This window comes from Amblyomma mixtum, chromosome 8 (assembly GCF_055824585.1).
Source record: "Amblyomma mixtum isolate Tamu chromosome 8, ASM5582458v1, whole genome shotgun sequence".
Lineage (NCBI taxonomy): Eukaryota > Metazoa > Arthropoda > Arachnida > Ixodida > Ixodidae > Amblyomma > Amblyomma mixtum.
Genome location: NC_143019.1, coordinates 97,030,006 through 97,055,357, shown reverse-complemented (window position 1 = coordinate 97,055,357; position 25,352 = coordinate 97,030,006). Strand labels below are relative to the sequence as shown.

Sequence of the window (25,352 nt, the reverse complement as noted above, 5' to 3'; positions counted from 1 at the left end):
GATGCATTCAAATTTGCACACAAAGCCGTCGTCCCATCTTCGATCTCCCATCTAACAGGACCCCTTTCGTTGCGTCGTCCAATCTGTCAGCCTATACCCTATTAATTCTCCTTTTCCTCTAAAGCTCCTAATCATTCCAACAGTTCACCGCCTGTTTCTTGGCCACTCACCCATAGTGGGTATGTGCCATTCTACTTGAGGCCAACCAACCCACCGAAGCTCGGGTGCGCGCTTGCGAACGCTGGCCTGCTGAAAAGTACCGCTGGAACAAGGACTTTGGCCGTCCATACTAACTGTGCGCGTCGCCCCATTACACTTGGTGCAGGTGCTGCCTGCTCTTCCCCTGGAGCTACGCCACGATGCCCAGGCTACCAGGCTCTACCACGACGTCCGACACCCAGGCCCAACCTGCCCAACCCGCTGTCATGGGTTCCGGTGCCGTCCGTCAGCGCGACCCGACGGTCTTCAGCGGCACTGATGACACAGACGTCGAAGACTGGCTGGCCTCCTACGAACGCGTGAGCGCTTACAACAGATGGGATGACGTCGTTAAGCTCACAAACGTCATCTTCTACTTGACCGACGTCGCCAACTTATGGTTCCGCAACCAAGAAGTGGATTTTACTCCCTAGGCGGCTCTCAAAACCAGCCTGACTGAGGTCTTCAGCCGCCCTGCTGACCGAAAATATCGTGCTGAACAACGTTTGCGAAGTCGTGCCTAGCAGAACGGCGATAATTTCACCAGCTACATCGAGGACGTAGTCGACTTGTGTAAGCGGCTTAATCCATCTATGAGCGAGGCTGACAAAATCCGACACATTCTGAAAGGGATTGAGGACGACGCATTACAAATGTTGGTGTCAAAAAATCCTCAAACCGTCTCCGACGTCGTCTCTTTGTGCCACAGCTACGACGATCGCCGCAAACAGCGTCATGTCACCTGGCGTGTCATTTGCCCGGACGACAACCTTTCCAGTTTGGCGGTGGGTGGTCCTGCCCACGATCAGCCGGCAGTTCTTCAGCACATCAAGCAGTTTGTGCGGGAGGAGGTCACTCGTCAATTATCGCTGGTTACCTGCCAACCCGCCCCAACGCCATCGCTGTTGCCTTCTATTCAGCGTGTCATCCAGGAGAAGGTAGCTTAGGTCCTGCCGCCCACTAATCCACCCGCTCTGGTCACTGTACCGCTGACATATGCTGAAGCAGTCGCCCGGCCACGACCTCAGCCGGTTGTGCCTGCTTATGCGCCATCTTCACCGTGCACCCTCCGCTGCAGCGCGCCCTTGCACTGCCACTCACTCACCATCCTCTGCCTCGCACCGGTCCCCGCCCTATGAATCCGTGGCGCACCCCAGATAACCGCCCGATTTGCTATGCCTGCGGTCTCGCTGGTCATGTGGCCCGCTGGTGCCGCACGCGCGGATCCGGTCCTCACAACTACGGGCGCCTGGCGGCGTACGACATTCTGTTGCCTTCCGTATCTGTCTCTTCTGCTCTGCCTCCTCAGAATCCCTCTCCGCCTCGCTCCCACTCCTACACCCGAAGCCATCGGTCGCCGTCTCCTCGACGCTGTTCGCTCTCTCCAATGCGGCGCCTGTCACCACCCCTCCAAGCGGAAAACTAGGCGCCGCAGTTCCGGAGACAAGAACTGCGCCGTCAAACACCGTCCCAAGCCCTATCACAGCTACTATGAACGTTATTGAAGTGATCGTTGAAGGTGTTACTGTTGACGGGCTTATTGACACTGGTGCAGCCGTGTCTCTCATTAGTCGAAACTTGTGCCGCAAACTAAATAAGTGATGACGCCGCTTTCTGACCTTTCGCTTCGCACCGCCAGCGCTGACCCCATTCGCCCTCTGGCAGTGTTCACTGCCCGCCTCGTCATCCAAGGCCTCTCCTACACCATTCAGTCTTCGTTCTCACCTGCTCCTCTCATGAAATCATCCTCAGGTGGGACTTTCCGTCCGCGCATCACGCCATCATTGACTGTGCATGCGCTGAAATTGATTTGTCGCCGCTGTGCGATGCTCTTCTGGACGCCTCCCTTGTTACCGCCGCGCCTATTCTCGCCGCTGACGACATCGATGTGCCAGCTTTCTCTTCTGTTGTCGTGCCGCTGACTTGTGCTGCCCTCTCTGACGCTACTGTTCTTTATTCAACCTCTCCTCTTTGTGCGCACTGCAAATCTGTCATGCTCCCTCATGCAATGCTCACACTTTCTGGTGGTTGTGGCACCCTTTACGTCGCTAACGCGTTGCCTTTCCCCGCCACTTTACTTCGGGGAGAACCGCTTGACACAGTTGATGTCATTCATCTCGACGAGTCTTCTCCTGTGCTTGATTACCCTGACGCCCATGACATCAACGCCCTCACTCCTCCCGCCGACGTCGCCGACCCGTTCTCCCCGGATATGTTTTCCCATTCTGTCGATGCCGCTCTACCACCTCACCACCACGCCCAGCTCATCGCTTTGCTGCAGCGCTTCCGCGCACCCTTCGACTCTCCTCAAGCACCGTTGGGCCGTGCAACAGCGGTTCGCCACCATATCGACACTCGCACCCATGGACCCTTGCGCCAACGCCCTTACCGCGTCTCCTCCGCCGAGCGCCGCATCATTGATGAACAGGTGAAGGACATGCTACACCGCGGCGTGATCCAGCCCTCTCACAGACCGTGGGCTTCTCCGGTCGTGCTCGTCAAGAAAAAGGACGGCTCCATTAGATTCTGGGCAGACTACCGCCAGTTAAACAAAATCACTCGGAAGGACGTCAACCCCCTGCATCGTAGACATGACGCGCTGGATTGCCTGCAGGGAGCGGAGTACTTTTCTTCATTGGATCTGCGCTCTGGGTACTGCCAGGTGCCGATGGCCGGCGTCTATCGCCCGAAAACAGCTTTCATCACACCTGATGGGCTGTATGAATTTAATGTGATGCCCTTCGGTCTCTGCAACGCGCCCGCCACTTTTGAGCGTATGATGGACAACATCCTCTATGGGCTTAAATGGCAGACATGCCTCTGCTACTTGGGCGATGTTGTTATCTTCTCCCAGGATTTTCATTCTCATCTTCTCTGCCTGGAGAGTGTTCTTCGCTGTCTCAGTGACGCTGGCCCGAATTTGAAAAAGTGTCGCTTGGGCGCCCGACAGCTGACTATTCGAGGCCACGTCGTGTCCAAGGATGGCGTACTGCTGGACCCTGCCAAGCTCTGCGCAGTTGCTGATTTCCCAAAGCCCACATCTCTGAAAGAACTCAGAAGCTTTCTTGGACGTTGCTCCTACTTTCGCCGGTTCGTCAATAATTTTGCTGCCGTTATCGCGGCGCTGACGCAACTTCTCGCTGGTAGCCACGACTTGTCGGCTTGACTCCTGCATGCGACGAAGCTTTTGCAACGCTGCGCGAGCTTCTCACCTCTCCTCCGATCTTGCCCCATTTCGACCCTTCCGCGCCTGCAGAACTCCACACGGACGCCAGCGGCATTGGTCTCGGTGCCGTTCTAGCTCAGCAAAAACCTGGCTTCAATGAGTACGTCGTTGATTACGCCACCCGTTGACTCACAAAAGCGGATACCAATTATTCCGTCACAGGAAAAGAATGTTTGGCGATTATTTGGGCGATCACAAAATTTCGTCCTTACTTATACGGGCGCCCGTTCGATCCCATTACAGATCACCATGCGCTTTGCTGGCTGTCTTCACTGCAAGATCCATCTGGCCGCCTCGCTCGTTGGTCTCTCCGTTAACAGGATCACGACATTCGGGTAATTTATCGTTCCGGTCGTAAACACTCCGATGCCGACGCTCGCACGCGCTCCCCTGTGACCTCTGATCCTGAACCACCATCTATTTCCGGCCTTACACCTTGTCTTGACACCACTTGACACTACTGGGGCAGCAAACCCCAACTCTCTTGCTTACAAGACAATTAATTCTGGTATCGATGAGGTATCGATAGGTGATCGATAAGTGACCGATAACTCATCGACTGATCGATAAGTCATCGACATCCGCTTTGACGGTCCAGACTTCTGGTCACGAATCTCAGTTGACGTGAAAAGTGTGGATGCGTTACTTCGACGTGTTGGTGTGACTTCATAAGGCGTGACGTCATGTTTACGCATTTCTCCTATGCGGGTGCCGCAGTGATTTGTGATGTTTATGAGCGCTTCATGACCTTTACTCATAATGCATACGCCGATAATGACTTATAGGATTTCACATAACATGAAAAGAACATCTAGAATCGTGTCTAATTTCAATGAACTTCTTTCAGAGACGGGAGGTTTCAGGTTGTCCTCTTTACCATGTTCGATACCCGAGCGCATATTGTCAGCTCGCCTGAAACATGAATGGCCCACGGGCATCTAACATTACATGCTATTTAAACGGCGGAGATAAAAAGCGCCTAATTAATTAATCCGAACGCATTATATGTCTCATTAGCATAAGACCCACCGTCCACCTTTTATGGCACGGAATTTGTAGGACATCAAAACAACCTTTTACACGTCACCGAATTCTATTTCTAGGTGTGTCATCCTGGTCAACGCAGCTGTGCATGACCACCATGCATTGCGAAAACAAAGTTATCAAGATTTTCACCCGCCAGCGTCCTACCTACGGCTATGCTTGCATCAAAATTGTACGTCGACAAGCGGAGAATATTGTGCACCGGGACATCGGGAACCCAGAGTGCAATCAAGCTATAAATGAGGCCCCCTGCTGGCAGTGTAGTTACTGGGCGCGGAAGCATCGGAAGCATACGGTATACTAATGTGTCAACTATCTTTTGTAGTTTTACACATAGGCTTTCGCATTCTCAGAAGTAAACAGCGTTGTCTCCGCCGAATATTTTTTAATGAAGGTGACTGTCGCGATGACTATGAAATAATTTGAGGAGACAGCAAGCAATAGTCAAGACTTTTTAGCATGGTTATGTGTTACAGTTCTCAACAATGGTTTCTCTGAGCAGGTTCGTTTGTTGTAAGACGAGCAGGGACATACTCTGGAAGGGGCATATTTAGTTACATGTGTCATCCTCTTTGCGCCTTACCTTTTCAGCGCGATTCACTTTATGAGCTAGTGTCGCAAACATCCGGCGTCGGCGTCGCTGCAGTCGTTGACCGTGAGTAAAAACTCCAATAAAATACCCCGAACCGACCTTAGAGGCAGGCAGGCCACTTAGGTCATGTGATCTTTCGGCATCGTTACAACATTCCCAACAGATTGTGAACAAACTGCCCAGCGCGGCAGGTGCCAGTTAAATTAATGACTGGTCGCAAGAGGCTGATATGTACCAGCGCGAACACAAAACAGGAAGTAGGAGAAGATAGTACAGAGCACTGAACTTACAACTTTTATTCGAACAAAACTGAACCCGCACTGAACACGCACCGAGTAAAAGCCCACAAGGGGGAGTAATCAAGGCGCGCGATCGAACTGGGACCCACACGATGTCCAGGGCATCAAAAGATAACGACTATCACACTATACAATGAGTTCCATGAAATGAATCACAAATGACATGCGCAGAAAAGAAAAATGGAGAAAAGAAAACAGGGTTGAGTGTGCGCGAATGGCAAAAAAAGATGAAAAAATGAAAAATGGAAAAAAGATGGAAGACGGAAAATAAAAGTTGGAAGTTCAGCGCTCGGTACTCTCTTATTCTCCTTCCTGTTTTTAGTTCGCGCTGCTGATACATATAGACCGCAACCAGCTAGCCCGGCAGATGGGGTTAGTCTAGAGCAGGGGTTCTCAAACGTTTTTGCTTGGAGGAACCCCAAAAGCCTTCAATAAGTTCCAGGGAACCCCCCCCCCCCCCCCACCTTGCTTTCACTTACCAGCAATGTTGTCGAGTGCATTTTTGCAAAGAGACAGTTGCAAAAGTTAAATGTTTATTGCACCGATTAATACAAATACTAATGTGATGGGTGGTACTGCTTCCCTTTTGAGAGCAAGTCAAAGCGTGGCTCAGCAGCACTCAGAGCCAGTCTCATATCAGCTGCCGGATCAGGGTCAGTGAGGGTTCTCGCGGAACACAAGAAGACAGCCCGCGGAACCCCTGTGTTCAGTGGAACCCAGTTTGAGAACACCTGGTCTAGAGGCTTCTCGGCAAGAGCCACGGGTTGTGCAAGCCCCACCGGTGGCAGCTGCTGCTATATCGCAGGGCAGTGGCGCATCGCTTAACCGCTTCGACACTTCGACACTTCGCCAGGAGGGGTATGAGTACTCCAGAGGATCTATGAGAGTTAAGCAGAGAATGAATTATTTTGCATATATGGGCATTCTAGTTAAGCTACATTTTCTTTTACTAAGGCAGAGCTTGTGTCACCTTAATTTTTTTTATTTCACAGGGGAAGTATGGTGTACTTCGAAAAATTCTTTAAAACGCCGCTAAAGGGTGCCTCAGCTCTTAAACAACACGAAAAAAATAACAGCTTCTACGCTTCCTTGACATCAAGTGTGTGCTTCATTTATATGTTTTCCTCTTCATTCTACTATATTTTTGAATTGCTCAAAAACTTGTCTCGCTAGCTTCATCAATAACCCTGAAAGTGAAGCCCCCTGTGGCGAGGAAGCACGAGTTCCATGTGTCGCTTATTGATTCTCTGCTTGCTTCTGTGAGCATGTATGTTATAAAATCTTTCCTGCTGCCACATACATTCCTTGAGCCAAAGATTACCTAGCGGTTTCGGACACAGTCAGTCAATGACTACCACTATTGCCGGCAGGGAGGAAACTAAACCCATAGCTTCGGCTGCACAGCATGTGTTTCAGTTCAGCACCTTAAGTGTAGCCAGACCACTGCATAAATCAATGATGCGTCTTCACAGCTGAATATGCTCACATTTCATAAAGGTCTTGTTGTCCCCACATATATAGTTGAGCTCACTGCTCTTGCTGGAAGTGGAGGCGGATAGCGAGAATTGTTATCGAAGGAGCAACTCTTCGCCGGCCTGACCCGGGATCCTCCAGCAACCGTCGCCGAGTTTGTAGCTGAAGCTTCAACAATCGAAAAGACTCTTGAAGCCCGGACTGGTCCCTACAACCGACCACTTTAAGTGCTGTCGTCAAGCCCCCCAGAAGATACCCCTGAAAGCGGAGATAACCTTCGAGATCTAATCCGCGAAATTGTTTGCGAAGAACTCCGCCGACTGCTGCCATCCTCAACACTGCCGACGCAGGACACTCAGGTGGTGTCGCTCCCGGATATTATTCATGAAGAAGTGCATCATGCACTTGGCTCCCCGTCCCCAACGACACCAAAGGAAGCTACAGCCATGACCTACGCTGCAGCACTACGCAGCCGTCCGACTGGACGAGACCCCCCAAGCCCTCTTTGGGTACGAACCTAGTAAACTTCAGCAACTAGAAGTAGAGGCGCGGCCGTGGCCAAAGTCGAGGCTTCTTTCCGTGGTGGAGATTTGTCTGGTAACAGTCGGTGTTCAGGTGGCAGCCTGACGATGGTGGCTCCTTCCCAGTTCATCTTGGGTGCTAGCGGCTTCGATGGCTTTCCTGATATCCATTTCCTGGAAACTGTTGGAGCAGCATCGGTGACTGCTCCCCAGCACCTTGTGACCTTGCACCTAGCAGCTCCACCAGATGTCTCGTGGTGGTAACAATGCCGAGGAAAATGGGCGAGAAGAGTTGCACTGAATTCAATATCTTCTTTAGGTGGACTTGCGCCCACAAAGAACTAAGCAGCTCGGCGGCGGCGGTAGCAACAAGCGTTCTCCGCGTCCGTCAAACAAAATGACGGCTGGTCTCCGCTGCGCTCATTTAATCCTGACGAAGAAATTTTACGATACGGTGCGAAAGGTAACGACAATAGTGTGGAAATGCTAGGGGGAGTTGCGCGTGGTTGCTGCCATTCCAGATAGCGCTGGTCCCGTCTCGAGTCACAAAAGAAATTCGAAAGCCGTGAGCGAGTAGCATTGGCGAAGAATTAATAAAAAGTATAAAGCTCCGTGTGACTATCGTTACTTAATAACCGTAAAAAATTTTTGGCATGCTACTCCATGACCTCAAAGTTGCTTTGTGAAGGAGTTTCAAGCAAAATCGTTTGTGATTATGATCTAAGTAGTCGTAGCTACTTGTGCCTGCAATACACTCTTTTAAGACGCACTGCGCCTAAAGGGCTTTAGCCTGAGCACTTAGAAAGAATCAGTGATTCGAACTTTAACGTTGCCATGAAGCATACAGGATTAAACGTAAACTGTTGAGCAACTCGAACGACATAAGCTCACCGAGATACTATTGTGTAGGACGCAGTGTTCAGATAAGGTTAATGATGATCAACTTGTAATAAATACTTTCCGTTATTTGCCTCTCGCATACGAGAAACTGAGCAATTTGCGCAATTCGAAAAAATTAATAAGTATTTCCTTGGGTGCCATTTCTCTGCAATCGCACAAAGGCGTTAATATAAAACGTCCATACCGATCTTCAAATATTTCTCTATTTGCCAAAATCGAAATATAGATTTTTTGGAATATATTTTAAAATGTCAAAGCTCTCTCAGCTCTCGGGCTTAACAAAACTAGTTTCCTGGAATTGATTAAATTATTTTGGTATGAATTAACAGAACAATACAATTGACCGTACACAGCTATAAAGTTCGAAAATGGGTAGTTGGTTTAATTTCCACGGCGCAAAAAAAAAATTACGTTGTTTTCAGCACCCAGATTATCTGCAGCAATAAATAGCTAATTGTCGGCTTGGACATCGGTGCGAACGGAGGTGTATAGATTATGTAAGAGAAGAAATCTGAATCCCACACATTGGGCGCAGATCGAGAATACCGTATGGAAGTTGCTGGGCAGGCGGATGACGGCATTTTCTGCCGAGGTATCGTACTCGATCTCTGTTCTCTATTAGGGGGCAGCGCTATGAAGAAGACATGAAAGCAGTGCCATCATGTAGCTGCACGGTTCGGGGGCAGAAGGAGTGATTTAGACCGTTATTTTTTGTTATGTGTTAGGGGTGTGAACAAAATTACTAAGCCAGAAAACACTATATTTCATCCAATTTAGAGAACTTCTATTTTACTCAATGCAGTGAGTCCCTGAACAAAGAGACGGCAAGAAATAAGATGGTGTTTTCTCAGCCAAACCTTGCACGCGTGACTCGCTATCCATTAAGAGGTAACGCATATGCGCCTAAAAGGCTAACGAAGACAATGATTGTTACGAGCTGGATACAGAAAATGAAAAGAGCTAATGTCCGACAGTGATTAAAACCGTTTTAAATAGCGGACGTTATGGGCTAAGAGAGCGAAACTTGTCTGCCAGCCTCCCAGCAAAAACAACCACTAAAACTGGAGCACAAAACTTGCAAAGTGCGCAACACTTGAGCACGTCAGTGTGGACACCTCAACCGCGGTGTATGAAAATGAAGGATGGTCAGAGTGAAACAAGAAAGCGGTGGGAACACAAACTCCTCCTGAACGGTATGACGGGATAGTGTTAACGGGACAGTGACGGGGTAGTGTCTCCTCTGCAATCACCATGCATCCCAATTAACTCCCCCAACTTGCTACCTTATTCCCCTTTAGCAATATATTCACTGTATAAACTGTAATTATTGATATTTGCAAATTCTTTCCTGATGCACTGGCATAAAAGCAGTACTTTATATGTTTGCTCTCAGATTCCACGAAATAATACCAGTAAATAAAATGATGTCACCACATAAGGAATCCTTGATAATGTTCACCGATGTAACAATGACTGCACTAAATACAATATGCCAGTACATATCACAATCTAGAAATCTGAAACTAAAGTAGCGCGAACAGCATTCGTTCCATTATTTACGAGGTATTATTAAAGAAATATTTCGTCGAGTAATTGATGCCATCTTGACCAAGGTTTTCTACAGAAATGTATGTGCAAGTTTTTGCTTTGCTATATTGTCTTGGAAAATTCAAGGCGTAGAACCAGTATATTTTGCTTATACTGAATGCCTGAAAATAAGTTTGGAACCGCTTCATGATATATATATATATATATACACATATAAAACGGGCTCAAATTTTTGCCCGTTGTGTAAAAATATTTATAATTCTTCTCAAGAAACGAAACACGCATTACCTGTCCTCCTCACGGACACTTTCAAGACTGTAATGGGAAGGACACAGCAGAAAGAGGCAGAAGCGACAGAATGGATTTGGGAATAACTTCGACCACCTGCGGCTCCAGAATGTGCTCTGGTATTCAATTCAATTCAATTCAATTCAATGTTTATTTTCCAACTCTAGGTGGGGGGCACCTCAGCAAAAAAGCAGTTTTTCACTGCTTGAGAGTGCCGAGGGCCCTCGCATACATCAGCAGGCGACAGTTTTAGCAGGAAGCTGCTTTACATGGAACATATTACAGGCATAAACACAGGCATAAACACAGGGATAAACACAGGGATAAACACAGGGATAAACACAGGGATAAACGCAATATAAAGGCAGTATAAACGCAGGTATAAACGCAGGTATAAACACAGGTATAAACACAGGTATAAAGAATAGATATGTGGTTACCGAAATAACAGTGCAACCTGATGGTATTACCAGAGGGATACAATCAAAGCATCAAAAGGATTGTTTCAACGTTTCATGAAATATTCGCGAACTTGTCTCCGAGTAAAAGTAGTGAAATCAGCACGCAGTTTTTCATGTTTATTCAGCACAAAGGGAACCTGGTATGTAAGTGATTGAAGTAAGTATCCCGTGCGACGATGTGGTAGAAACCACATGTCTGAAGCACGGGTTCGGGGATCACTTCTTTGACTAGTTAGGCAAGAAGAAGCGGTTAAAAATGCTTTAAAATCTTCACTTGAAAAGAACAACGAGTAGACTAAGCGGAATTCAAAGACAGTCATCACATTGATAATGCCAAAATCTGCAAATAACTGGCCGGTTGCATGTAGTCGTGGGAGATTGCCAATGTAGCGCAAAGCTTTCTTTTGCAAACGATGAAGAATGCACAGATTCTTAAGGCTCGTTGTAGCCCACACAAGTGTACAGTAATTAATTCTAGAAGCAAAAAGAGCGTGGTAAACTTGGAGTCTGGCTTTCACTGGTAAGAGCTGCCGGCATCGTGATACTGCACCTGCTGCTGATAGGTGTTTTGATAATGATTCGATATGACTAGTCCATGTCATATCAGCGGAGAAGGTTACACCCAATATTTTAAGTTTATCAACTAATGTTATCACTTCAGGACCAAGTACAAGAGGGTGGTTTATGTCCACATGTTTGTTTCTGGCTTTGAACAGTACACCTTTAGTTTTAGTTGTATTAATTTTTAGTCCATTAAGATTGGACCAATCCCAAATTTTCAGCAATTCAGATTGAGCTTCCGCTAGAACTGCACTAATATGTTTGCCAGAAACAAACATGCTCATATCATCAGCATAAAGCACAAATGATGCAGTATTTCTATTTTCAACAGCGTCATTAATATATACATTGAACAAAAAGGCCCCAGAACACTACTTTGAGGTACGCCAGAGGTAACTGTTTGAAAAGACGAGCAGATATTGTCAATAGAAACACACTGTTGGCGGTCACATAAGTAAGATTCAAGCAACGAATGACATACACCACGTAAGCCATATGCAAACAGTTTGTGTAATAATATTTGATGATTTAGACGGTCAAAAGCTTTGCTATAGTCAATAAATATGCCGAGTGTAAGGTAGTTGTTGTCAATGTTGTTAATTATAAGTTCTTTCATTGTAAGTAAAGCCGTTTCAGTACACCTGCCTTTCCGGAAACCGTGCTGGCAGTCGGTCAGTAAGCTATGCTTCAAGAAAAAGATGTTAATACGTGCAAATATTAGTTTTTCTAGTCCTTTTGAAAATACAGGAAGTATAGATATCGGTCGATAGTTATTAATATCATTCTTTTCGCCCCCCTTATGTATAACGGATACTCTTGCTTTCTTCATAGCGGTTGGAAAACAGCCTGATGCAAGTATTAAGTTAGATATATACGATAAATAGGGTGCGATGATATCAATAACGTATTTAACCGGCTTTATTTGCAAGTCGTCAGCATCTTTGGCATTACTGTTATGTAAGTTCAGAAATGTGAAACAGATTTCTGCCTCATCGGTTGGCGGAAGAAAAAGAGTGTCACTGCAGCGAGATGGAAAGTTGAAATCTGCTTCCAGGCTATCTTCTGTATTTGTCAAGTTGACAAAATGAGTATTAAAGTGTTCCGCTAAGTCAACACCGGAGAGGTTTGTATTGCTTAGAAATTCTGCCGCTGAAAACCTTGGATTTCGGCCCTTCAACACCATGTTTATAACATTCCATGCCATATGACGACGACTCTTTAACGTATTTGTAAAAAGGTTATTATAATACAATTTCTTCGCTTTCCTTAGCTCCGCATTTAACTTATTTCTGCATTTCTTGAATTTTAAGAAAGCCGATGGCTCTCTGGTGTCCAGGAAATTTTTGAACTAAAGAACTAAAGTGTAATTTCCCCAGTGCTGCGGCCGGAAGTGAACTAGAGGGATAGGACTCTGCATCCTAGTGTCCTAACCTATCAGCCGCTGCGGTTGATCAATGTCCTATTCCAAGAACAAAAATAGTCATGTCGGATGTGTTAAGCTATTTAAATAGCACTGGAAGTTTCAATAACTTTTTGGTATCTTGAAGTCTTTAAGGGTAATTAATCGAATGTGCGTTCACACGAAAACAGTTATCCCGCCGTGGTTAAGCAGCCGAGTTCCTTAAAACAACGGAGCTTGAGGGTTCGTGTACAGTCCGACCCCTGCACCAAATATGAGTTTACTGGGTAGCGAGAGAACAAAAATATTTTTTTCTGTTTGAAACGACATTCTGCAAGTTTTTCTTTTTGAGGGCAAATAATTTTTTCTTTCATATACTTGCACACGAAAGTTGTGATGCAAACTGCACCTGCTGCTCCCATGAATGCAGACAATACAAAATATAAATATGGCACAAGTGGGAACAATACAAGTGAAGATAAATTTGATCGTAGGGAAACCCAGTTAAGAATCTCTCTAAATTACCAAGCTTCAATCTATTCCAGGGCCAATGCAAATGTTGGCAATGCACTCCACTTGCGAGTTTGGCGCCGCCGCATTATTAAACCTCGATCAAGTTACTTGCTCAACTTTCTTAACCTATTTATTCGCTAAGCTCGGCTGCAGATGAGTGCAGCTAGACACGAATCGCATGTTGCCACTAGATTCAGAGGCTTTTACGGATGAGTCCCTCAACGCGCTCATGCAATGGGAATGACATCGCCTCCTACTTCACCATACAGGCCTACATTTCCCCTCATGTGAACATGAACTAGAACGCTCTGTCTTGAAAGGTGCTATGCTGCATCAAAACTAAGAAATAGCGGCACCGAAACGTAGCCTGAAAACAAACTCTTTAAATGAACTGCTAAGTTTGGTCTTGTTAGGAAAATTGCAGCAATGAAATTAAATATCCCAATTCGTCTAGAATCCACTAGTGCATGCATGCATGATGCGCCTTGTCTTTTTGACATTCACGAATTCCGAGTGTTTTCTGTAAACAATCCTTTTTGCATTCGTTTTGGAACGCTTGTATTCTGCGCTGTGTTCAAGCACGGCTAGTAATGCATGCCATAGGTTAAGGTTCTGTGCTGAAAAGAGAAATGTGGACGGGGTAACTGTCTCGGTCTAGGTTTTCTGTTGACAGCGCTCTTCTGAAGGGAGCGAAAGGCCAGTTGGTGGCATTCATCGAAGTGCTTCAGTGCTGCTGAGAGCACGTCATCCACTGACGGATCAGGGCAGTGGGGCACATCCATATTCAGCACAGACAAAGGCTTCGGATAAGAGAAAAGAAATCGGGAGGCTTGTGGTTGGCCCTGTAGCTGCATTATATGCTTAACACAGAATGCCATAGGGCGTTGCGGGTTCAGGTAGAGGAATGAAAAATATACACTCCGAAAAGGGAAACATTAACTATACTATCTTTGTCTGCGGACAGAGAAAATGTGTTGCGGGATTCCAGATTAAGAAAGGTAGCAGGGGGCGGCAGAAAGTTTGGAGGGCGGATGAGATCAAGATCAAGATCAAACTGGCGAATAACAGCGATAATTTGAGAGACATGGGAGGGGCCTTTGCCCTGCAGTGGGCGTAGTCAGGCTAATGATGATGATGTTGGCAAAGTCGGAAAATTCTATAGAATTTAGGTAAAAAATGGCAGTTATTGTAGTTAAGATATCAAAGGAGTAAACATTGAGAGTATTAGTGCCCTACGCGCCAACATCCGCCATGACGACGAAATATTCGTTGGCTTCTATGAACACAGCGAACCGGAATGAGCATGAAAAACGTCGGCGTAATCTGTGCTCCCAATAGATTAAGGCACTGCAAGAATGCATGCGTGGTTGAACGCTTCGTTAGGCGACCGTGCTGTCGGTCATCTTAGGTAGTGAAGTTTGGCCTCACCTGTCGCTTCCGAAGGCGATCGCATTCTGGGCGATTGTCAGCGGTATTCGTGGAAGGTTCATCCGATATCACTGCCATTGTGTTAGGTGATAGCAACCCAGCGTGTGAAACTTTAAGAGGGAAGCCAAGTGGTCGTTACATCTCAAGCGCTTGGTGACAGACTTTCGTGCCACCAGCGCCCGCAGACACATAGCGGCATTTGGCGCCCTAATTGCGATTCTTGTGTTCTGAGCCTATACTGATGGTTCAGTGAATCATTAGAGGCCCGCATGCCGTACCCCGCCTGTGCACACGTGCAGGAATCTGCTCCTGACTTCCACTACCTGGAGTTATAACAATTTACTTTGGAAAGCAGTGATTGCTTGTCTTCACAACATTGTTATTTTAGGTGGTAATTTAAACCACGCGGAGTTGGCCCCGCTCAAATCGACTTTATTGTAAACTAAATCTGAGAAGAAAGATGAAAAGAGAATTTCTGAACCTCGTTTGTGAAGGGCTTTGTGCACTTATCCAATCCCTAGAAGTGCGGCTTTTTTCGACGGATGCAAACCGCACGAACAAAAGGTGCGCAGAATGGGAAGCGAAAATTTTACCATTTAATGCATTCCTTGACAAGACAGTGTATATGGTAATAACTGGCGGCTAGAAGGAGCCACGCGACTAGGCAGAAGGTCACTACGGCATATGTTCTCAAAATAGCGACACGTTATAGTAAACGATCACGAATGAAATACTTTGCGGATAATAATACCTTCTCAAGCAACGAGAAAATTGGAAGCGTCATGAATATAAAAAAAAGGTTTTATACTGCTGGCATATCCTGCCATCGTTCAGGATGTTGAGATGCTCTTCAAGGTGAGATGTGATCGCACGATGGGGAGATGTAGAATTAGCCTAGAGTTAAGCAGGGAATGGAAGAAAGTTGCACCGAAGAGGAGCGTCATCTAAGAAGCAATAAGAGGAAAGATTGAGGAGTGCACAATTTAGCAAGGATAATGACCTTAGTTTTACCATGACCGATTAGCTGCGCACTAAGCTTTTTTTTTGTAGAGATTAATCTCCCCTCAGGCTCCTCAAGACAGGTGTGCGCCTCAGAAAAACTGAGTTAAGCATTGCTTTTTTTTCCTGCGAAAATATTTCTAAAACCTGAAGATTTATTTTTCTGCCCGAAGCATACGGAAACCTTGAACATGCGTATTCGTCTTGACATGTATAATTATGCTCCTTTAGGTCAATTGCAACCACAGCCGCCCTTCAAAAAAATCAGGCAGCACCTAAAAATTATAGGCAGTGTATATACATCGTTGAACAGAAGGCCGCAAGGCGCACTAACAGCAGCAGCACCGAAGCAAAAGAAGAACCTTGGACGAACGGTTAGCCAAATGAATGTGCCCTCCTGACTCTGGTCTGTGTTGCAGTTCAGTCGTCATCCTTTCGTTGCGCCTAATTACCTTTCTTACATAATGCATACAGAGCACGGCACAGAATATGTTAAAAAAGGTTATACTAACACACAGAAAAGTCAGTGCGCTCCTACACCGCATGCAGGCAATGCGTAGTTAACCTGTTTTGAAGAAATCCTAACACTGTCCAGTAGTTCCCTGGAAAAAAACAAAACAAATGGCATTCTGTTTTGTTTGTCGTCGTGCAGAAATGTGACATTATTTTGATTTCCGAACGCTTTCATAATGCGCAACGGAAGCCGACACCGTTCTTCACAAGTAAATAAGTGAAGGGCAGAAAGATGCTGCGTTCACGTAACTATCAAAATTAGCCCGAGCATTTAAAAGGCATTTCTCTTAGAATCCAGGGTGCCTTGAAGTGAAAATTGGTAAGGCAGGATTGGTCATTAAGGCAGTTTCACCGATATTCCACATCAATTTATGGGTTAATTCGCGGCACACTTTGAGCACTTCTTCTCATTACTACATGATGCTAGCATGCGAAATTTGATTGGAAAATATTCTAAAGCAACCTTTTAGAGTGTTAATGTTTGGCTTCTGCCTGTATAAACTGTGTGGTTCGTAACGGGAAGCGACTGTGCCACTATCACCCAGCGCTCAACATTATGCACCTCTTATCTTATAAAAACATTGATGGGAAAAGAAATTATTTGAATAAAACTAGATTTTTTGTCACTGAGCCTTCGAGCTGGTTCGACAGCTAAGATCTGATCTTTCAGTACAGTGGTATTGGTTGGACAGAATGGAAAGTTAAAAGTATTGCAAATTATTTACAGAACGACCTCTATAAAATAGTGACCGTAAAAAAATTTGACACTGCTTTTCGTACGCCTCTGCGTTAAGTAGGCTAATGTTGAGGTTATGAACTCTTTCTTTGATTCTTTTTAATTTCAGGCAAGAATGAGTTATGCTCTCCGTTCCTTAACGAGGTCAGAATATGCTACGCCATTGAACAAATATTATTTTTAAAAGAGACAACTGGAAGCAATGGTATTTCTACCAAACAATGGTCAGAAAATCCTTCCATAGGGAAAGTAACGATGTGAATTAATCTATGGTGTTACATTTACCTCATAGATGTCTTGATACTTTTACAAGTTGATGGCATTGTCGGTGCTTTTTTCAGCAAATACATCGCATTCATTAAAGAGAAAGAATGCGTTAATGGAAACTACTGCTTTTGAATATATGTAGAGCATTTTAAATGTACCTGGCAAGCAGTACTGAATAGTTATGTTTTGCAGCTGCGCCGTTAATTTCACTTGAAGCTCTGAAAGAGGGAGCCACGGGCACTGATCTCTCACCTTCAATAGTGGTCTAACACCGGTTTTATGCTCAGCTGCGCATTGAATTTCGTGATGTGCGAGTCATTAAGGAAGAATTCCTAGATGAAAGATAGATGTGCGTATTTTTCTCGGTTTATTTCCACTGTTATTTCACTCATGTGACTTCTCTAGGCTGAAAGAATGGCAGCGACAGTTGTACGCCAACGCGCCTTACAAGCAAATATATTTTCTGGTTCGAATTGTGTTTGATTTTCTCGGCGCCGAGCCTCCTCATCCGTCATGTATCCGTGAATCCGCACACAAGTTGGTTACTTTCGCGCTTGCGGCTTGGGAAAGGCGAGAAACTGCTGACAAAAAACCATTACATTGTCTGAATTCAAGCAGCGCAGCTTCAGCGCACAATAGGTGCTCGAGTTTTTCTGAAAAGAAGCAAAGTAAAACATCGGCCCAAGATAAATCAAAACTTATCCGTCTTCCATTCCACTTACAAATGCCGATGCCACTGGCTGTGGGACCAAAAACACTACGTGTTCATTTCCATGAAAGAATTTGACGTATGAAAGGCGCATGAAAGAATTTGAGCAAGGCATTCCGTGACGCGTGTACACTTCTTCCACGTCTCTCAATATTCCTGCCGCCTGCAGTGGTGAACGACGAGAGAAGGCAAAGAGACTTCAATAACTTTCGTCTCTTGCGAAGATTGCTGCATTTAAAGCAATGCTTCGTTTCGCACAAATAGCTCCACTGTAAACTAATGATCAAATGATCGATGGTGTTTCAGTGGAAGTTCAAACCCATGTAAGCAGTGTACACGCATAGCCAGCACGTGTGGCACAGTACATCCTTAATTCCTTGAAAAGTCTAGCACTAAACTATTCTATCTATTTTAGGGGTCGTGTAGAAGCTTTCCTCTGCCCTGCGACAAAGATGCTAGGCACCTTTAATAACCAAGCGCTCTTTGGATCGTATATCTCTCATAATAAAGGCGAAAGCACTTCCAGAAAAATACTCCAACTGGAGCTCCCTGGAAAACAATTACAACTGCGCTGAATTTTTGGCGTAAAATGTCTATTTGAAGCGCACAAATGCTCCAACCAGTAGATGAAGTGCTGTGTAAGCGCTCGGAATACATACTCGTATGTGCTTAATTGTACGCTTGCCATGCCTAAACCGAGTGATGTCATAAAAATCCATCATGAAAGCAACCTAGCACGTACAGAATAATACTCAAGGCGAAGATACACGGGATGCCTTAGTTGATATGCATTGCTCTTAAGTATGTGTCGTCATTCATTAATGTGTAAGTCGGTTCCTGAGGTGGTGCTGTGAACAGCGAAAGCATTACACCACGAGTTTATTGTTCAAATTCATCGCCCTATTTTAAAATGGCTTCTGTGTAACTTTCGTGGTTCCTTGGTAATATAGCAGGAGTTTCAGTCCTTTTCTCAAGCATATTAAGTTTACTGTTGATCTTTGTCATGTCTCTTGGTTGTTGGTGCAAGTTTCTGCTTTCAGTTTTCTTTTTTTGGCGTCAAAAGGAGGCCTTTATAGTCTGTGCGAGTCAATGTACGAAGGTGCTCAAATTTTTTCGTAACCTGTCAGGAATGTCTCCAGAACCCGCACGCGAACAAAATTTGCTTTGTTTATTCAAATTGGCCAAAATTTATTTTGAGAGTACTGAAACGTATCTAGGCCTTACGCGTATTTTTTTTATGAGTAACCGGTGGTGATTAAGTTATCCATATTTTTTACACATGCTGCTAATGAATAATATGTTGCTTGCGCCCCAGAAAGGAAGGCAGACTGGCAAAGAATGAAAATAAAGATGCGGGAGCATGCTTCTCCTCCGCAGTAATGTTTCGGACTCAGTTTTTTACAAGCTAGCATCAGCTGTATTCATGTTAGATTCTTGCACACATGCCAGGCCGTCGCCACAGATAAAACATTCGCACTAACCAACAGTGCGACGCAGCGTGCACCCTCAGCAATTTACGGGGAGCACCCGATGATGCCGAGCCTCAGTCCAGTCTCTTGAGCATCCCCACCTGAAAAGAGGACAAAATTGCTACCCCGGGAGCACAGTCTGCAAGCTATCCAGGATGCTCTTTTCTCAGTTTTGGTTGCGAAGTGGTGCATTTCGGGTGTTAGCTTGCAAGCGGTTCATACCTAATGGGCTCGTTGGAATAGATGACAATAGACAAGAATATTTTGGCATCTGAGGCTCGAAGTTGCTGCGTAGCTTCACTGCACAATGGGCTCAGGAAAAGCCAACAGAAATAGTGAAAAGGCAATGCGAACTGGAGGCCCTAGAAACGAGAAATCCCGTACTCATATAAGCGGCACCTCATACAGATGAACGCAGTTTTTCGTACGAATATTATGGCCGCAGCTATCGATCATGCCAAAAGCACGCCATAAAGTGATATCGCATGGTGAAGTATTTTTTAAATCTAAAAAATGCCGCCGCACAAAATATTGTCGTCGTCAGAAGAAGCCACAATATGGTTGTGCTTCAAAGTTGAGCTGTTATGTTGCACATTTATCCAACGAAAACTTAGTGCTGTTGTGAGCGGTGGAAATTATATTCTGTCGACTTCGGTGGAGGGTGCGAGCTAAGAATCGCCTCGTCTATACACAGCTCTGCGTTTTTACTGCCATGCAATTGGCACTGGCGCTGCATTAAAACGCCATGACTGCATATGCGGAGGAGACGGGTGCAACATGCGTTTACTCCAAACCGGTGTTCGAAATACGAATTCTGAAAAGCGTACAAGCGGGAGAAGATTGGTTTATTGGTTTGTTGGGGTTTAACGTCCCAAAGCGACTCAGACTATGAGAGACGCCGTAGTGAAGGGCTCCGGAAATTTCAACCGCCCGGGGTTGTTTAACATGCACTGATATCGCACAGTACACGTGCCTCTAGAATTTCGCCTCCATCGAAATTCGGCCGCCGCGGCCCGGATCGAACCCCCGTCTTTCGGGCCCGCAGCCGAGCGCCATAGCCACTGAGCCACCCCGGTGGGTGAGTGGGAGAAGAAAAGGAAACAAGCAGGATCGTTTTCGAAACTAAAGGACGGACGGAGGCACACGCACTACCAGCCCGAAATCGCTTCCCGGAAACGTCATGTGCAGTCGTGTATGCAGAGCTGAAATAGAAGGAATTCGGACAAGGAACTTCGGCTGAAAACTCATATCTCGTGAAAAGATGGAGGACAGTAGGAAATTCCCAGTCGGATCCACCATTCATAAATGCATACGGCTGGTAGCACTAGTGTTCCTCCGCCACGCGGAATGAAGGATTTAAACCCGTACGCTTCTGACCAAGCGCAGCAATTTGAGTAATCATCAGAGCATGAGCCTGATGGAAAAATCATTACACATAATCATGTGCGCAGTAAATGTTTTTTTAATACTGTCGCATATATTCGAACAATTTACCCTCACATTACGTGAAACTGTCCAGGAAGTATGAGGATTTATTTGAGAATATATATGAACTATGAGAATACATTTAGCACTGTAGCAAGACACTGGAACGTTTTGCAGCTATAGCAATAAGGTATTACAAAGAACCTGTGAAATTAGTGGCCTCCGGAAGTGGCGTCCTCTCGCTAAGGCTTCCCCATCTCACTCTGCGGCCCCGAGTATGCATTTCGGTAAGGGTAAATTCAACTTTCGACGCATGCACAGAGAAAAGAAGCACTTATGCCTCGGCTCAGTATTGCTCAAGACCCCGCTCCATTACTTGTGAAGATAGAGATTTGCACAGTGAATTAGACAGTGTAAGTTATGGTCGTAATGGAAATTTAATTCAAATAATTAATAACACTAATCACTGCCTCTGTTTTTATTTTGTATATTTACGCCGTTAGAGACTTGTCTGGTTCTAGGAAACTAACTAAATTTGGTTTCCTCTTTTCATCAGAAATGGGTTAAACAATATATTCGCATATGTAGTGCTCTTTGCAACAAAAGGAAGAAAACTGAATATGCTCAATGGATAGTTTTGAGTACAATAGCTAAGAAAGAAATGTTCACATATAGAGCCTAAGAACCATATTGCACCGCCACAGACACAAGGTTTTCATCGGCCGTGTCTCCGCGAAATACAGAACAACTTGACTATGACTCAAATACAGAATAATGCACTCTCAATAGCACAAAATATTTCGAAATTGCGCTCTTTCTCTTCCTCAATCATTTGCTCTACGTATTTCGTGCTGTGATCAACACTGTATTTAGCTTGTACGCTGAAAGAAGAGTGCTAGTTATGTTACTCATTTTAAGAACGGTATTTGTAGCTTTGGAAAGTTCGTTAGAGCACTTTGTAGCTTTCTCCCAGATACTCTGTTTCGTTTCATAGAGGTGGTTAATTTACCTCAATTTTCTAGCTCATATTAAGCGGGATTCGACCTTTTCCTGTCTATAAGCTGCGGCTCCTACATCACTACTACTGTAATATATGGATCTGCAAACACATTAAGGTTTTAGTTCATTCCCTCGATAAATTTAATTCAGCCATGTGAGAAAATTTTATTTCTCTAACAGTTTCTAACTTCAAGGTGAAATTTTCCGTAGGTAACCTAAAAAACTCTATTAACCGATATTCTTCGCTGGGTTGTAGTCACATATATCATCATGTGGAGTGTTTTAAGCCTTATATGAGAGGGTATCAGAACTTTGCCACCACGCGATGCTAATAGCAATCGGCACAGTTCGTCCCGGATAAGGTTCCGGATGACATCAGGCATTTTACCCCATCTGTATCTTTCGCGTTCCGGTCGAAGTTGTTCATAGGGCGCACTTCGAAGGCTTCAAAACGAAGCACTGACTGAAGTAACAGCTAGTGCGCGTGGCAGCAGCGAAACAAGTGTGCAATAACCTCTGCTAAGTACTCTCTATTTATAGGTGGCGGTGAACTTTGCAGCTAAGGCGCGTAAAGCCCCTCTGCTATTGTCTAGCTTCGTAGATATGTCGCGTGAACTATCATCTGTAAAAAATTTTGTCGTCACTCAGGACACAAGCTGAAAAAGGAGTCTGCCAGCCTCTTAGAGCAAGCAACGCGAAAGAAAAAGTTTACAAAGCTTTGCGTGAAGATGCAACTTGAAGACTAAATGCTCCATCGCTTGCTTTGTCTGTTATATCTCCTTTCACTGCCGGTAAATACATAGTTCCCTGTCTCTATGAAACCATGGAAATCATAGAGTAGTGGTTGGGAAAAAGTCAGATATTTATTGTCACAGCCAATACCCTTCTCACGCGCTAAATTTCCTTCTAAGCGCGTTTTAGAACGTACGAAGCCAGATACGTTACATTTTCCCTGCGTGTTTCGTGGGTGATAATTGTGTTAATGAAGTATAATAATTCCATGAAAGCACTAAACATTTTAAGCATGAAATGCTTTTAGCTCCCCTTGTCGGCAGTGTAGTGACGTCACGCCGAGACCGAGAGAGAGAGAGAGAGAAAAACTTTATTATGGCAAGTGTGTTTAGACCCCCCTTGGGTCCCTGGACCACCGCACGGTCCCACTCTACGTCGCAACGTTCATGCGGTGTTTGTCCATGACGTCGGCACCCCGAAGCACCGCAGCAAGCTGCGATGGCGGCTCCGGAGACGGGAGCACGACCTCCCAGTCCTCCCAACTTGATAACGCGGGCTGTCCCTGCGGGGGAGGATCAGCAGGGCAGCCGAAAAGGATGTGGGAGAGTGTGGCCTGAGGGTCGCCGCACAGGGTGCATGCAGGGGAGGTGCCACAGTAGTGGGATAGCAGCTGAGGGGATGAGAGAGAGCGGGTCTGGAGGCGTCTCCAGAGGATCTGTTAGGAATTGGTAAGGGAGGGGTGTGGAGGAGGGTAAGTCCGACGGTCCAAGCGGGGCATTTGCGTGCGCTCTGCAAAGGTGTGCGCCCGTTCTCTCGAGAAACTTGGATCGAGGCCGTCCTGAGCCCGGCAAATCAAACCTCAGGCCAATTTATCGGCAGCCTCGTTTCCTGGATTCCCAGAGTGAGCCGGCACCCACTGGAGCTCTACCCTGCGTGGTAAGTTTCTAGCCGAGAGCGAGGGCCAACATCCGGGCACTGAATTCCACACATCCGGGAGCTGAAACGAGAGCATCCAGGCACCGTACGAGATTTAACGAGACTCTCTAAGAGAGAGGGTCGCGCTTCCACGCCGTCCCCATTGATGGCGCTGCGGTCCCACACTCACGCATGAAAATGACCGGCCGCTGGGCCTTCAGCTCATGACGTTTCCCCTTTGGCAGGCAGATGTATACACGCTCGCAGAGTATTCGAACGCGCTGCATATACAGCCTTGTCAGGCCTTCGTCTCGTCGTGTCCGTGCACACTTCTACATCGTCCTGCATTTCAATGCCGCCACCATCGCAGCTGCTATAAGCCGTGCAATGGAGGCTGATGAAAGGAGAGGCAGGAGGCGTCTTGCGGAAAGCGATCGCTTTGCGAGTGATACGTGACAGCAGAAGACTGCTCGCCCCTGCCGACAGCGCAATGAATATGCGGCCGCTCCCGAAAGCGACAAGGCGGCCGCGATTTGCGGATGCCTACCTAAGCCCGCACTATTGCAGGCGATCGCTTCGACGCAAGAAGAAGATTGTGGTGTGGTGTGTTGAACATTAGACCCATTTCAGATTTTTACTAGTGCCATCTACAACCAATGTATGATGCCCGTAAACATTTCATGCTTACTCTACTCTCGGTTACGGGAGAGGCAGAGATTTTTTCAACCATTTGCCTAATTCAAAGCTCATGCGCATAGAAAAATTTACTGCAGAAGTGTTCAGTACAGTCGGAACAAAATTTCGAAATGAAGTTGTTGCCCCAAAACATTATACTGCTAAAGGCAGCAGCATGCATTTGCGTCCCAGCCTTTTTGTATCAGTCATTAAATGTTAAAGAAGCGAGCGCTTAAAGCTGAGCTTTATAGGAATTTTATCACCGTTATCAACACTCTAACCAAGACAGAGGAGAAGAAACGTAAAATGAATAACGCCACAGCCACTCTTGGCATGCCACATTTTTTCAGTAGTCACAGCTGGCAGCCTTCTGGCGCTTAGTGCTCTTGGCAATCGTTTCTGTGACAGCTGCTACACGATCGCATTGACATTCCTTCGCCACGGGATGTAAAGCTGCACGTTCTGACATGATCAAAAATGTTTTCTGACATTCACAAACATGACGATACGAAAGCCGTCAGAATGACAGCACCGGTAGCAGGAAAATAGCAGCTCGCTGGCGACGGTACATTCGCAAGCTCGTGCACTTGCGTCCCGCCCGAAGTACAAAGGCCCTTGTTGTCACGCGATCCTTTCTCTACGCAGTGGCGGTCCGGAGGGGTGGTTGAATAAAGCGGTCCCCTCTCCCCCCCCCCCACCCCCCACCTCAAAGGAGAAAGCCTTCGAACATTTTTGCTAACGTCAATGTTCTGGTTCTCATAGGGCGATATGTGAATTTCGACGTAGAAATGGAAAGCTTTTTCATCTCTGATGCGTCAAGTACTCAAGCAGAACTTTTTGTCTGGCTAGTTGGTTCATTGTGACATGAGTGAAAACAGCACGAAACAAGCCCGAACGTGAATCGAAGAAGGGATAGGGAAGAGCGCTGAACTCGTACAATATATTGGAAGGCAGCGGCAAAGATAATCATATGCACTCAACGTCACATGGTGTAAAGAGCCATAAAAGCGATAAAAACATAACAGTATGATAAAACTAAAAGTCAACTGAATCTCAAAAAGTATGATAGCAAAATGAAAATGAAAAAAAAGTACACTTGATGATTATAAACTGTTAACGTAACAGCCCCACGTTGTCACTTTCAGTCAGTTTTTATTCTTTCCACAATTTCATTTCGTCACTTTTTATCGGTTTTATCCTTTTTACCTCTATTGATGTTTTATCCGTTTTTATGGCTCTTTACACCATGTTACATGCTTTCGTCTTGTCGTGTCCGTGTACGCTTCTGCATCGTCCTGCATTTCAATGCCGCCACCGTCACAGCTGCTTAAGCCGAGCAATGGAGGCTGCCCGAAAACTGTAAAACGGATCAGAGACAGCAATAGCCTCTAGTGCGCTAGGCTACAGTGAAACATTTGTACGATATCCTCCGTTTAGCACTCTCAATTTGTGGATCGCGGTG

At 45.8% G+C, this 25,352-nt stretch overlaps 1 long non-coding RNA gene across 1 annotated transcript; it reads right to left on the bottom strand.

Annotated features, from left to right (window-relative positions):
* Positions 1-6,034: 6,034 nt before the first annotated feature.
* Positions 6,035-17,111, bottom strand: LOC149333642 (uncharacterized). The gene is made up of 3 exons (XR_016284953.1): positions 16,985-17,111; positions 15,963-16,052; positions 6,035-6,237 (listed from the first exon to the last, which is right to left on the bottom strand). It is a non-coding gene; the product is annotated as an uncharacterized LOC149333642 (long non-coding RNA).
* Positions 17,112-25,352: the final 8,241 nt, after the last annotated feature.